Source organism: Equus caballus, chromosome 8 (assembly GCF_041296265.1).
Source record: "Equus caballus isolate H_3958 breed thoroughbred chromosome 8, TB-T2T, whole genome shotgun sequence".
In the NCBI taxonomy this organism is placed as follows: domain Eukaryota; kingdom Metazoa; phylum Chordata; class Mammalia; order Perissodactyla; family Equidae; genus Equus; species Equus caballus.
The window spans coordinates 23,387,674-23,403,345 of record NC_091691.1 but is presented as its reverse complement, the minus strand read 5'-3'; the positions used below and the strand labels follow the sequence as shown (position 1 = coordinate 23,403,345).

Genomic DNA, 15,672 nt, shown 5'->3' with positions numbered 1-15,672 from the left:
GCTGAGACCTGGCCCCGGGATGGCCAAACATGTCACCAGTGCCTCACTCTGGAGCTGCATGAAGGCCGCGCTCCCGGCTCATGAGTCATCGGCCCCGGGGCCTGGGGTGAAGGGTCTGTCAGCGGGTCCTCAGCTAACGCCACCTCGCAGGCGGCACGGCTCCGCCAGCCCAGCCACGGCCGTCCGGGCTCTGGTCCTGGAGCAGGAGTCTCCGCCTCGGCTCCGTTGACGGTCGGGTCAGCTCACCCTTTGCTGTGGGGCGGGGGCTGTCCTGGGGACTGTGGGACCATCAGCAGTGGAGGCCAGTAGCACCCCCCACCCCAAATTGTGACGACCACAGATGTCTCCAGACATTGCCACCTGTCCCCCCAGGAGGGGTGGGGTTATCCCTGGTTGAGAACGGCTGACCTAGAGAATTATTACGAGGAGGGGGTGGGTGCCCTGCCAGTGAGGATGGTTTCGGGGCGCTGAAGCCCACCGACCACCCTTGCGTCTCCTCTCGGGTCTCCTGGCCTGGCCCTGGGGAAGGAGGGAGGTCTGGGGCCTGAGCTGGGGCAGAAGCTGCCAGCCGGCTGACCAGGGTGGGCAGCTGGCTTGTTGTCACTGGGTCTCCCTTGCTCGGCTGTGAGATGGTCAGGTGAGAAGGGAGCTCCCGGCTGCTGCGGGGCCAGCTCAAGACAGTGACAAACAAAACGCAGCCTCGTTTTTGCTTCCAACCTCCTCCTGGACCCCTGGCCGGGGCAGTCTGTGCTGCCCTGGGGAGAAGTCACGACTTTCCGGCCCACATTTAGGTGAAAGGCAGCCCCATGGTCCGTTAGCCCCAAATGCAGCCTGCTCAGTCTGCACAATGTCCGACCCCGAATGGCAACCGAACGTCAGACTTGCTCCCTGAGCTCCTGTCGGCAGGCCTGTAGGGAGGGCCGTCCTGTCCCACCCACGCCCTGTAGCCACGCCCTGGCTGACGCCAGCAGCCTCCCCCCTTCCTGCCCTCCACCCCTGCAGTCTGTTGCCATGTGGAAGCCAGAGGGACCTTTGCAAGAGAAGCAATCAGTCTTCACCACCCATGCTTGTAAATGGCTGCCCACTCTCTTGGGATGAAGGCTCTTCCATCTGTCGTGGCCCTCGTTCCCTCCCCTCTTTATCTAGATCAGGGTTTCTCAATGTCATCGTAGACAGCCCTAGAACCTTCTTTCTGCCTCAGGTCTCAGAGGACGTCTACAGAGGAGGAATAGCGGATACATGGCACACACACACTGCTCCCTCATCCAGCGCCCATGGCAGACATTGCTAGTCAATCCCAGCGCTCTCTCTTACTGAGCTCAGTTGGAGTGGGCAGGGGAGACGAGCGGACACCCGAGGACCTGACGTCATCTGCACTGTTGACATCCAGCCTACGTGATTCTTCAGTGTGGGGCTGACCTGGGCCTTGAGCATGTGGAGCAGCGTCCGTCACCTCTTCCCACTAGATGCCACCCAGTCACGACAATCAAAGATGTCCCCAGACATTACTGCCTATCCCCTGGGGGACAAAATCATCCCCCTTTGGGACGCACTGGTCTGGCTGCCTCTGTCAGCATTCCCCGTGCTCCAGATGGAGGTCTCCAGCTCAGAGCTCCTTGCTGCCTCCTCACCGCGGCTGCATTTCCCATGTATCCGGCTGACTGTTTGATGAGCCTCTGACCCCCCGCTTGGGCTGTGGCTCCACAGGGCGGAGACGCGCCCGCCGTCCTCACCGTTGCTCCCCCAGTACCCAGCACAGCGCCTGGCACATAGGAGGCACGCGATAAATGTTTGTTGAATGACTGAATGAGGCTCTGTCGCAGTGTTCACTGCATCCTGCCTACCATCTTGTTAGTCTGGCTCTTCTTCTAGAACCTTCCAGGACAGAGGCCAGGATTATTTCATCTTCCAGGGCCCTCAGTCCTGGCACCCAGGTGATCGCCACAGTGAGTTCAGAAGGGCCTGAGGAAGGTCCCCAAGCGAGTCCAGGACACATGTCGGGAATGCCTGGGCTCCCTCCCTGTGTCCCCGGAGGCTGAAGTTGCTGGTCCTCACCACCCTGCCTGTCCAAGGCCTCGGGCCAGCTGGGCCCTGTCTGGCTAAGAGAACATCAGGGTTACAGGCTGCAGAGGAATCTTCCTGAGTTGACTGCGGACATCACTCTTTAGCCCCTCTCCCAGCCACATCTGAGAGGTCAAGTATGTCTGCTTGTCTCCCCTGCCCACTCCAACTGAGCACGCCGTCCTGGCTCAGTAAGAGAGAGCGCTGGGATTGATTAGCAATGTCTGCCGTGGGCACTGGATTAGGGGGCAGTGTGTGCGTGCCATCTATCTGCTATTCCTCCTTTGTAGGCGTCCTCTGAGACCTGAGGCAGAAAGAAGGTTCTAGGGCTGTGTGTGGCAAGGAGGACAGGAGAGGATTCGGGGGTTGGGACACACAATGGAGCAGTTCCATTTCCCCCGGAAAAGCCAGACAGAAAAAGCTAAGCCAGCCCTGCTCTCCTGGGTGACTTTGTGCGAGGGAACAGGAGCTCGAGGGATTAAGGGGAAGGGTGTACTAATACTCCTGTATCCCGACCCGGGGCCAGGGCATTTAACAAAAGACAAAAATAGACAGGAGGAATGGAAAAGACAAAGAGGGATGGATCCCAGAATCCGCCCTGGAATGAAGGTGCGAGGCCAGCGAGGGCCTCGGAGGTGAGTCATGGTTTGACAAGGGAAACAGGCCCCAGGGGAAGGAGAGGTTCTGCTGGGCCGGTGCCCGGGGCCTGTGGGGGGGGGTGGGGAGCAAGCGAGTATTAACACAAGCGGAGAAAGGCTGAAGTCAGTTCAGACCGAGAGCCGGGACCCCTGGATCAGTGACGACATGCAGGGGACGGGAAACCAGAGCAGCTGCTTAGACAATGGGGGTGGTTTTCCTCTCATAACAAGGAGTTCCCGGATAGGTAGTTCCGGGGTCGGTCAGCAGCTGGACATGACCCGGGACCGTGGTGTTGTTTCTGCAATTCTGGTGACTTCCCTTCACGCTCCCAGGCTGGCGGCCACGGGTCCAAGTCACCTGTGGTCTCACCTCCCCGTTCAGAGACGGGGGTGGTGGGGGGTTCTTTGCGCACGTCTGCTTCTTGTCAGGGAGGCAAATGTCTTCCCCAGAGGCCCCAGGACACTCTGCACACGTTTCATTGGCCAGAACAAGGTAAGGTGCCCGTGTCTCGACTCCGTCTGGCCTGCCTGCCTTGAGACCGAAGGCCGAATCCTGGACCCAGCCAGGGTCAGCGAGCAAGAAAAAAGACAGCCGATGGATTTGTGGCGGGAGATCAGTAGCGTCTGCTCAGCTCCGCCCCGAGTGTTGCTGCCGTAATATTTCCCCCAGATAGAAGTGGAACGCAGCCGGTCCTGCAGCCAAGAGAGGGAGTCTCTTAGAGTCCTCAGCTGCAGGACTTCTCAGAGCCTTTAACAACAGTTAGCACTTACTGAGCATGGACTGCTTGCCAGGCACTGTATCCACTGCTGTCTTTCTAATAGCTCCCTAGTTCCTACAGTCACTCCACTGACAGAGGAGGTGGGGACTGAAGAGGAGGGCAAAGTCAGGATTTGAACCCAGGATTCTGCTTCTAGACCACCGTGCTTTACTGTATCCCGCGGAGGGAACGTTGATCAAAGTGGACAAATTACTCCTCTCCGGGGAGATGCTTCGCCAAGGCTGAAAGCCTGGAAATTTCCTCCCCCGGCCCCTGGCTATGGGAAAACTCAAATTTAAATATCATGTCCGGGTGTGGACGTCCCCAAGTTGAAGTCCACCTGTTTCTCTTCTTCACACCAGCCTGCTCCTCCCCTCGGAACACCTGCTGCAGTTTGACTGGCTTCTGAGGTCACCTGTGCGTTAGCGTCCGCCTCCCCCGCCAGCATACCTGCTTCCGGACGGCTGGGAATTGTGTCTGTCTGTCACTGCTGCGTCCGCAGCACCGAGACCCGAGCCTGGCAGACGGGAGCTGCTCCCAAGAGTCACTGAACAGAGTTGCCGTGGCCCATCCATTTCCTCTTTCTCTAACTGAACTTGCACATTCCTTTAAAAGTCTGGGTAAAAACTAGGTTTGGAATTCTCATTTTGTGGGGTGAGTTGGATAAAGAAGACATGCTAAACACAAAACCCCAGAAAAACCGTGGACTTGAAGCTCCCCCCAGGGAAGCCAGGAAAGATGCCTGGAGCCGCGGCAGACCGTCGGTCAAGGTCAGTCTCGGCCACATCTCTCAGCAGGAGAAATCCATCCAGCGCGAGGGGAGCTCTGGCCGAATCAGGCCCCGTTTCCTTCTCAGCACCTCTTCCAGCCTGAAAAAGGCCCCAAAGACCTAACTGGCTGCCCAGAGAAAAGCACGGGCGCCTAACCCCCGACACAGCCTTTGCACCTGGTGCCTCTCCACGCGCCCAGGGTGATGGTTTGAAGGCACCTGCGGCGGCCGCGCGGCGCTGCAGTTCCCGGACCTCCCGGCAGGGGGGGGCCGCGCGCCAGGGCTCGGCCGCCGCACCTGCTCGCCCGCACCTGCTCGCCCGCACCTGCTCGCCCGCACCTGCGGGCCGGAGGCTGGAGGATGCCGGCCGTCCTCGCTCCCGCCTGCCCCTCCTGGCCGCCAGCTCCGTCTCATCCCTGCCACTTCCGAACATCAGAAGGGCGGGGACAAACGTCTTCCCAAAGGAAAACCATTTGCGTAGTTCCATTGCATTCATTCGTTCATTCATTCATTCCCCAAACGTTTACTGAGCTGCTGCTGTGTGTCCCGGACTCGGGGGCTCAAGAGGGAACAAAAGAGGCAAAGATTCTTGCCCTCCTGGAGCTGACCTTCTAGGGGGAGGGTGGAGATCGTGGATGATAAACATAAAAATGAGCCCATGACGTACGTATTAGGTTAGAAGTTGGTAAGTTCTTCTGTTGAATAAAAGAAGGAAATACAGCAAGATAAGAGCGGAGGGAGAGAGACAGAGGCTCCCGGGGAAAACGGCATTTAGCAAAGACTTGAAGAAGGTGCAGGACTATCCCGGGTGGAGAGAACTCTCAGGGCAAAGGCCTCGAGGAGGCGGGGCCGTGCTGGCGCGTGAGTTAGTTTTTAGTTTTAAAAGTGCAAAGGCATATCCACTTATTGCGGAAAATTAGACATTGAAAAGAAAATCGCTTGTAAGCCCTCTACGCAGAAATAACAACTGCTAACATGTCTGTGTGTTTTCCTGTGGTCTATTCTTAAGCATCCACGTGTACAAACACACATGCATAGACATAGTCTTTTTTTTTTTTTTTACAAGATGGAGGTCATTCCATACATACAGTTTCATAATCACTTATTTGCTTAATAATATAACACGGAGGTCATTCCATGTCAGTAAATACTGATCCACACCATCACTGTAACAGCTGTAGAATGCCCCGTCGTGTGGATGGCCCATATTTTAGTCAACCGTGTTCCCTTTTAATGGGCATTTGGGCTGTTTTTCTCAATTATAAAGGGCGACGCAGCCGCCATTCTTGTAAGGTTTTTACGTGGCCCAAGTATCCAGTTATTTCCTTAAGATGCGCTTCTATAAGCGGGAGTGTTGGACCGAAGGTCGTGCCCCCTTTGAAAGCGTCCCTGTGTAAGCCCTGTGTGTTTCTCTGGGGGGCTCTGGGGGCTTCCAGGAGCCTGCAGGGCCTGAGGACATGCTCCTTGGAGCGAAATTGCCTTTTCTGGAGAGAAATAAATACCCTACCGGAGGGCTTGTCTCCAAAGGCTGGCCATATGGGTAATTTTTATTTTAATTTTCTTCTTTATGCATTTCTATATTAAATTTTTTCTATATTGGGCATGCATTGCTTTTTATATTAATTTTTCTCACAAAAGCAGCGTTGGCTTTTTATAAAAACCAAACACAAGAGAAAAATGTAAAGTAGAAACGAAAAGTCCACATACCCCCAGAAGTTCCCACAGTCGATTTTGGGTGTCCAGCTCTGAGACGTGGTCCAGCCCCGTCCACACTTCTGATTTTACTGACACCTCTCTCTCCCCATGCTCACTCTGCTCCAGCCATGCCGGCCTTCTTGCTGTTCTGCACACATCCCAAGCTCATTTGGCCTCAGGGCCTTTGCACCTGCTATTCTGCTACCTGGAGCCCTTCTCCCAGCTCTTCAGACAATTGGGCTCTTTGTTATCTCTCATGTCTCAGCCCAAATGTCCCCTCCTGAGAGAGGGCTCCCCTGGCCACCGGGAGTAAAGAGGTCCTCCTCTCAGTTTACCACATTGTCCTGCGTTGCCTTCTTCTCAGCACGTACCGCAATCTGAATAGATCTGTTCTCATTTGCTTCCTTATATTCTGTCTCCCGTGTAGACTAGAAGCCAGCCTGTCTGTCTGTCTTGTCTGCCACTGTACGGTGGCTGGCACACAGTAGGTGTTCCATCAGCACGTATGAATGTTGTCGAATGGACGGACGGACAGAAACATGCATGGACTTAACAACCAAATGGCGAACTCTTCCAACCCAACTGCAAAGGGACAAATAACCTAGTTAAAAAAATGGGCAAAAGACTTGAACAGACATTTCTCCAAAGAAGATATACGAACGGCCAGCAAGCACGTGAAAAGATGCTCAGTGTCATTAGCCATTAGGGAAATGCCAATCAAAACTATAATGAGATACTGCTTTATGCTCATTAGGAGGGCTATAAAAAAACCCCAGAAAACAAAAAGTGTTGGCGAGGATGTGGAGAAATGGTCCTTGCACGTTGTGGAGGGAATGTACGATGGTGCGGTCGCCCTGGACAACGGTTTGGCATTTCCTCAGAAAGCTAAGCACAGGGTTACTCTGTGACCCAGCAGTTCCATCCGAGATGCAGACCCCAAAGAACTGAACACAGGGACTCGGACAAGAGCTTGTGCACTGGTGGTCACAGCAGTGTTATTCACAATAGCCAAAAGGTGGGAACAACGCGCGTGCCCATCCACTGACAGACAGACAAACGGAACATACTGTTCCCAGACCGTGCGATATTAGTCAGCTAGAAGAAGAACGGGGTGCTGACACCTGCTGCAACGTGGAGCAACTTCGAAAACGATGCCGAGTGAAAGAAGCCAGACACAAAAGGCCACATAGTGTCTGATTCCTTTCATATGAAATGTCCAGAACCGGTTAATCCACAGAGACAGAAAACAGATCAGTGGTCGACAGGGGCTGGGGGCGGGGGGTGGGGACTGACCGTTTAATGGGTGTGGGGTTTCCTTTCAGGCTGGTGGAAATGTTCTGGAACTAGACAGAGGTGGTGGTTGCATAACACCGTGAATGTACTAAATGCTACTGAACTTTTCTCTTTAAAATGGTTAATTTTATGTTTTGTGAATTTTACCTCACTAAAAAAAGAACACTGTCATAACAATCAGTCAATCAATCAAACTGAGACCATGTTCCACATTTTAAAAGTCAAATGGGCTCATTTAAAGCGCGTGTCTGCTCTTGCCTTCCTCCCTTGGCCGTGTGTCCTAAACGCTCTTCTCTAAGCCGCCGCCTTGTTCTTCGCGATGGCTGCAGAGGTCACGTGAGCTATTGATCCGATGCCCTGTGGAGGGACAGCCGGGCTGTTTTGCCGTTATAAACAGTGACGCATGGGACATCTCCGAGCTCTGGTCTGTGGCCTCTCGAGGGCGGGGTCCCACTGAGCAGCACCGGGAAGGCGTGCAGACTTCAGCAGCCCCCTCTCTGCGTTCCCTCCGTGCTTCACTTTAGGGCCGTTCAGGAAGGGGGGACAAAAGGAAGTAACAAACCAGAGGACGGTGTGAGATAGGAGGCAGAGGGAGCGGAGGGGCGGAGCAGAAGGTGGCCCCAGCAGGGGCCCGGGAGACAGGCAGCCTGGGCTGGAGGCTTATCACCTCTTATCACCTCCCAGCTGCAAGGCTACAGCCAGCTCACCTAGCCTCTTGGAGCCTCAGTTTCCTCATCTGTCAAATGGGTACAATCACAGTCCCCACCTCACGGCACTGTGACGATTAGGTGAGCAGTGTCTGCAAGGGCACGGCACACAGCTGGGCACATGGTAGTTTCTGTAGGAGTAGTGGCTAATATAATCCTTGATGGTGTTATTTCTATTATTGTTGCTATTTCACCTCTCTGAGTAGCGAGAGAGAAGTCCAACGTACCCATTTTACAGGTAGAGAAGTCGAAGGAAAAGGCCACCAGCCAGGTCACGTAACCCATAACCCACATGTGGTGAATTATAACTCATTCAGGGGTGTGCCACTCTCCTCAGAGCCCCCACCTCCGCTTCTCTTGCAGCATCCTTCCTTGCCTCGACGAGATACCCCAGATATCCAGTATGAGAGCTGCCAGCCTTCCAGCATCCAGGGAACAGAGAGTCAGACTGCCCAGAGAAGGTTGGCATCTGGGGGCACTATTTGACCCTCTCTGCTCAGGCAGTCACGTGCCACCAGCTTGAGGTGAAGAGGCAATGGCCAGCGTGAAGCAGATGCTCCAGCAGGAGCCTGATGCCGTGGGAGGGCAGGGGACAGGGCCCCTGGGAGCCACATCCACTCCACTTACACCAGAAGAGGAGGACGTGAGGAGAGCCAGTGAGCGAGCGGGGCGGACAGGACTGGGACCCAGGCGCCTGCACCAGGCAGACCCCAGGCAAGGCGACTTTGGCCAAGACATCTCTAGGGTCTGCCAAGCCCTCAGCAGATGTTTCTTGATGCATTTTGAGATCCCCAGAAGAGAACAGCAGTTCGACTCACAGCAGTGGCTTCAGTTTCCAGCCAGGATCACATCTGTGCTTTTCTGTCATTGTGGGAAAAAACATCTTTCTAAAATTTTGGCTTACAGCCAAAAAAAAAAAAGTTCGAAAATGCAGACAAGTATAAAAAAGAAAAAAAATCGTCTGCAGCTCCTCTGCCCAGAAACGGGCAGGGTTAACATTTCTTCTAGATTTCTGATATATTCAGACACATGCGCTCCCCGCCCCCACACTGTACATATTGCTTCTGATTCTGCATTTTTTACACTTAAAATATGTCATGAACACCTCTGCATGTCAATAAATATAGCAGAATGTCGTCCTTTTTAAAGGTTGCCCAGGCGCCCGTGGATGCACCATCTATTTACAAATCTCTTCCTGGACCTCTAGGCTGATTCAAATTTTTGCCTAATTCTGAGCCATTCTCGATCGCTACACTTGCGTCTTCTCTGACGACTTCTCTGGAATTAATTCCTAGTTTTGCAATTGTGAGGTCAAGGCACTTTTTAAAGAGATTTGATGCGTAGAACCAAACGGCCTTTCAGAAAGCTCGTTTACACGCTCACCCGCTGGCTGTGATGGCCTCTCCCAGCCTCCCCAGAACTGCTTACTTACTGGAGTTTATTTCCAAAGTGCTTTTTAGCCATTTCTCCTCCTTCTCTTCATCTTCATTCTTCTTATATTGCTTTTCGTATTTCTGTCATTTTCCCATCTAAAAAAACACAACCGTGGATAGATTACAATGACTTTTGCAAATATATTGCAAATATTTCTCCAGTTTCCTGTTCGTCTTTAACTTGTTCTATTTCATGTTTTATTGTGGTAAAATAGGCATAACGTAAAATTGACCATTTTTACCATTCTTAAGTGCATGGTTCAATGACATTAAGTACATTCACATTGTGCAGCGATCGCCACCTCCATCTGCAGAAAATTTTTGTCACCCCAAACTGAACCTGTACCCATACAAGAACCCCCATTCCTTCGTTCCCTCAGCCCCTGTAACCTCAATTCTCCTTTCTGTCTCTGTGAATTTAACCTCATGTAAGGAATCACGTGAGGAACCTCAGATAAGTGGATCAGACAGTATTTGTCCTTGTGCGACCATGACTTTCACAATAGCATGTCCTCCAGGCTCATCTGTGTTGCAGTGTGCGTCAGGATTCCCCTCCCTTAAGGCTGGACGATGCTTCCTTGTGTGCACGGACCGCGTCTGGTGTATCCGTTCCTCGGTCGATGAACACTTTGAGGCTTTTCCACCTCTCGGCTGCTGTGAATGATGCCGCTGTGAACACGGGTGTGCAAATGTCCACTCGAGGCCCCGCTGTCAGTTCTCTTGCGTGTGCGCCCCGAAGGGAGTGTCCTCAGCTTTTAACTCTGCCTTTGAACTTTGTTTACGACTCTTTTTCGCCTCCAGACGTTTTACATTTTAAAGGATTCATCTATTGGTCTTTTCTTATTGCTTTGGCTCTGGGGCCATTTCTAGACTATTTTTAAACACGTCTAGGTGAGGACTCTGTTTATTCATTAATGTATAACAAGCTGCCCCATAATTTGGTGGCTTGGAAAAGCAATGATCGTTTACTTTGTTCACGAATCAGCCATTTAGACCGGACTCAGTGGGGCCGGCTCGCCCTGCTCCCTGGGGCTTCAGCTCAGGCAGCTCAACGGGGGTGGGAAGACGCATGACGCATGGTGGCGTCTTGGTGCTAACTGGTGGCCAGGAGCTCAGCCCAGCGCTAGACCGTGGGTTCTCTTCCACGTGACTCTTCCAGGTCTGCCTGGGCCTCCTCACGGCGTGGTGACTGGGCTTCAAGAGAGAGCATCCCAAACACTCAGGGCAGAAGTGTATGGCATTTTTGTGACTCAGCCTCAGACGTCACACAGTGTCACCTCTGCTGCATTCCGTTGGTCCAGGCATCAACACGGCCAGCCCAAGTTCAGGGGGATGGGACACAGTTTCCACCTTGATGGAGGAGTTGCAAAGTTCCAGAAGAGCATATGGGATGGGAAATATTACTGCAGCCATTTCTGGAAAAGATAATCTTCCAAGTCTACTCTCTGGCCACAACAGTTCGCATCCCCCCTCATGCAAAATACACTCCTCCAAGACCCCCTAAAAGGTTTATCCCATTACAGGACCCGGCTCAGTCTCAAGACCCAGGATCTTGTCTAAATCAGGCCCACGTACAGACCAGGCTTCTCAGGTGCAACATCTTGGGTCCAGTTCCTTGAGTACCTTTCTTCTTGACCTGAACAGCTGTAAACTAAACAGCAAGCTGTCTGCCTCCCACACACAACAGACCATGGAGGGACAGGCATGGGAAAATTGGTACATTCACAACCTTTCAGAGAGGGGGAAATGGGAGGCGTCCAGCAATCACTGGTCCAGAGCAATTCTGAATCCAGCTGGGCAAATGTTGGTAGGTGTTGCCAACTCCTTGATTAGGACTCAGCATTGCTCCCTGGATATGATTCTGAGCCATCCTTTTTCCATAAAATCTAGCTCGTGTTGGCAGCTGGGTGGTCTTCTCAGCTTGCTTCCCACCCATAGAAGGTTGGGGACCCAAAGGCCTCATTGCATTTTGTACTGTCTCTGTCCCTTTTTAGTCCCAGCTGGCACTGCTTCCACCAGAACAATTCTATTAAAAACGTTGTGGGTTTCCTATGAATCTTATTGAGGCTCATGCTGTTAAAGAAACGACAAAATAACAAATCTCTTCAAGATAAACCCTTCTCTACCTCAGGCTCCCATGGAGGCTACTGTGGAACAATGCCTTAAGATTCTCAGAAGCCTTACTGTCTGATGGAAAGTGTCTGTGAGCCACGGCCTTTAGATCCTGAGAGAAGACTGTGTCTACTGGGAATGTGCTATAAGGCACGGTCTTATGTCTGTCTGGAGTCTTAACAAAGGAACCGACAGTCCCACCTAGAGTCCGTATTTGATCTGAGGCTCTTTCTTCCTTCTTTCTTCCTTCCCTCCCCGTCTTTCCTCTTTTTTTCTTTGCTGCATCTCTCACCTCTTCTTTTACTAAGTTAAAGTTATTGAGGTACAATTTGTATAGAGTTAAATTTACTCTTTTTAGGGGGACAGTTCTGTAAGTTCTAACACGTGCACACAACTGAGAAACTAGCACTACAATTTAAGTATAGAGCATTTCTGTCACCCCAAAAGTCCCGTGCCCCTTCCCAGTCATTCGCATTACTGATCCCAGCCCCTGAAGTCTCCCCTTTGTTGTCTGTCCCTCTGGTTCTGCCTTTTCCAGCGTGCCATAGAAGGAAATCACACAGCACTGTGGTGAGCAGGGTTCCACTGCATGGAGAGCCCGTCATTTGTTTATTCGTTACCTGTTGATGGATATTTGGCAGTTACAAATAAAGCTGCTATGGGCATGGTGTACAGTCATTGTATGGATATATGTTTCATATTAGTTTCTTATAGTTGCTGTAACAAATTGCCACCAACGTAGTGGCTTAAACAACACAAATTTATTATTTTATAGTTCTGGGGGTCACAAGTCCAAAACGGTTTCAGTGGCTAAAACCAAGGGTCAGCACATTCATGTTCCTTCTGGAGGCTCTAGGACAGTCTGTTCCCTTGTCTTTTCCAGCTTCTAGAAACCGCTGAATTGTTTGGCTCCTGACCCTTTCCCCCATCAGAGGCTGCGACAGCCGGCCGCGTCTTCGCACGTGGCGTCACTCTGACACTGAGTCCTCTGCTTTGCTCTTTCTCTCACAGTGACCCTTGTGATGTCATTGGGCCCACCTGGATCATCCAGGACAAGCTCCCCATCTCCAGATCCTTAACTTAACCGCATCTGCAAAGTACCTCTCGCCGTGTAAGGTAACACGTTTTCAGGTCTGGGGATCAGGACGTGGACACCTTCGGGGGCCGTCATTCTGCCTCCCACACCTCTCTCTTCTAAACACCTGGGAGCAGAACGGCTGGGTCACATGTCAGCTGTGTGTTTAACTTTTTAAGAAGCTGTCAAACTGTTTTCCAATGTGGTGGCACTATTTTACCCTCCCATCAGCGCTGTGTGAGAGTCCCAGGTCTCTCGCATCCTCCCAACACCGGGAACGGGCAGTATGTGAGGTTCCAAGGGCTGCAGCAACAAACTGCCACAAACTGGGGGGCTTGAAACAGCGAAAATGTATTCCTTCTCGCTTCTGGAGGCCGGAAGTCTGGAACCACGGTGTCAGGAGGGCTGGGTCCTTCCGGGAGCTCTGAGGGAGAATGCCTCCGTGCCTTTTCCAGTTCCGGGTGGCCCCAGACATGCTGTGCCTTGTAGACGCATCACTCCAGTCGCGGTCTCTGTCTTCACATGGTGTTCGCCTCTCTGTGTCTTCACACGGCCTTCTAAGGACACCAGTGATTGGATTTGGGGCCTGTTTTAATCCAGTACGGACTTACTTTAACCAATTAACACCTGCAAAGACCTTATTTCCAAATAATGTCACATTCTGAGGTTTCAGTGGACACGAAATTTGAGGGATACTATTCAACTTGGTATAGTCACTCTTTTTTCTTTTTGGTGACGAAGATTGGCCCTGAGCTAACATCTGTTGCTAGTCTTCCTCTTTTTGCTTGAGGAAGATTGTGGCTGAGCTAACATCTGTGCCAATCTTCCTCTATTTTATGCGGGATACCACTGCAGCACAGCTTGATGAGCCATGCTAGGTCCATGCCTGGGATCTGAACCCGTGATCCCCAGGCCTCCAAAGTGGAGCACACAAACTTAACCACTACGCCACTGGGCCAGCCCCCATAGTGAATCTTTTTAATGTAGACATTCTAATAGGTATAGTGTGTCTCACCACGGTTTTAATTTGCATTTCCCTGACAACTAAGAGCTGAGCACCTGCTCACATGCTCATTTGCTATCTGTATATCTGCTTTGGTGAAATGTCTGTTCAAATCTTTTGCACATTTTACAATTGAGTTGTTTATTTTTCTTACTATTAAATTTTGAGAGTTCTTTATATATTGTGGATACAAGTCCTTTATCAGTTATGTGACTGCAAATATCTTCTCCCGGTCTGTGGCTTGTGTTTTCATTCTCTTAGCGCATTATTCAAAGAGTGGAAGCTTTAAGTTTTGATGAAGTCCAATTTACCAATTTTTTTATGCCTCATGCTTTTGGTGTTATATCTAAGTAACCTTTGCTTAATCCAACATCATAAAGATTTTCTCTTTCTTCGGGAGGCTTTACAGTTTTATATTTAGGTCTAGAAACATTTCGAGTGAATGTTTGCACATGGGCTGGGGTGTAGGAGGTCTGATCTCACCATTTCTCTTCAACATTGTGCTGGCAGTTACAGCCACTTCGATAAGGCAAGAAAAAGAAACAAAGGACATTGGATTGGAAAAGAACAAGTAAAATTTGCAGATGACATGATCATCTATGTAGAAAAATCTGATGGAATCTACCCAAAAAGCTACCAGAGCTAGTCAGTGAGTTTAGCAAGGTTGCAGGACACACGATGATTATATAAACATCAACTGCATTTCTATATACAGGCAATGAACAATGGGAATTAAAAAAAAATACCGTTTATGCTAGCATCAAAAACAAGAAATATTTAAGGATAAATCTGACAAAAGACGTGCAAGACCTGTAGACTGAAAACCATAATACACTGCTGAGGAGTTCGAGAAGACCTAAGTAAATGGGGCGGCATAGCTCGTTCCCGGGTCAGAAGACTCAATGTTGTTGAGATGTCGATTCTCCTCAGATTGGACTGCAGGTTTAACGCAATCCTCATCAAAATCGCGGCAGGCTGGCTGTAGAAACTGACAAGCTGATTCCAAAATTCATCCGGAAATGCAGAGGACCTAAACTAGTCCAAAGAAGGTGGAAAAATCCTAACAAACTTGGAGAACTAGCATTGCCTGATTCCAGACATAAAGCGACGGTATCGACGGCCGTGTGGTATTGGTGTGAAGACAGCAAATAGATGAACAAAACAGAATAGCCGGCAGAAACAGACCCACACATCAGTGGGCAGCTGAATCTGACGACGGTGCAAAAGCGATTCAGTGGAGAAGAGACAGACTTTGGCCCGTTCTAAATTGGGTTGCTCATTTTATAATAAAATTGGATTTCTTTTTAAAATCGAGTTTTCAGAGTTTTTTTTATCTACTTATCCTGGATACTGATCCCTCCTAAGATATGTGTTTTGGAAATATTTTCTCCCAGTATGTAGCTTCTTGGCTTTTCGTTTTCCTAACTGTGTCTTTAAAAGAGCAGAAATTTCAGATCTTGGTGAAATCCAATTTACCTTTTTTTTTCTTTTTACGATCTGTGTTTTTGTGTCCGGTGTAAGAAATCTTTGCTTAACTCCGGTCACAAAGATTTTCTCCTGTGTCATCTCCTGGAAGTTTTATAGTTTTAGATGTTACATTTAAGGCTGTGATCCATTTCAAGTTAATTTTTGTATACAGTTAAGTCTGGGCTAAGGTTCTTTTTTTTTTTTTTTTTTTTTGCATGCATGTGTGCAATTGTTACAGCACTATTTGTTGAAAAGACTATCCTTTCTTTATTGAATTGCCTTGGCACCTTGGTTGAAAATCAATCGACCATATATGAGTGGCTCTATTTCTGCACTTTTCTGTTTCATCGATCTATGTGTCTGTCCTTCCACTAGGATCACGCTGTCTCGATTGCCATGGCTTTACAGTAAGTCTTGACATCGGGTAATAAAGGCCTGAGGTTTTCTCTGAGTTGGAGGAGTTTTTGCCATCTAAAGAGGCTGGGAACAGAAACAGTTCTGTTTGTGAGCCCCGCAGACCCCGGCTCCTTCGTATTTAATAGTTTCTTCCTCAGTCATCTCTCCCCTTTTGCCTTTTATCATAGGTAGCGAGAAAAAGCCAGAGGACACTTCCAATATTCTGCTATATCACAGAGTTCATGACACACGTTTCTTCTTTGCC

At 50.3% G+C, this 15,672-nt stretch overlaps 1 long non-coding RNA gene across 1 annotated transcript; it reads left to right on the top strand.

The window, feature by feature from the left end:
- On the top strand, nucleotides 1–14,854 carry LOC138915208 (uncharacterized). Its single transcript, XR_011420824.1, has 2 exons — nucleotides 1–231; nucleotides 12,478–14,854. It is a non-coding gene; the product is annotated as an uncharacterized lncRNA (long non-coding RNA).
- Nucleotides 14,855–15,672: the final 818 nt, after the last annotated feature.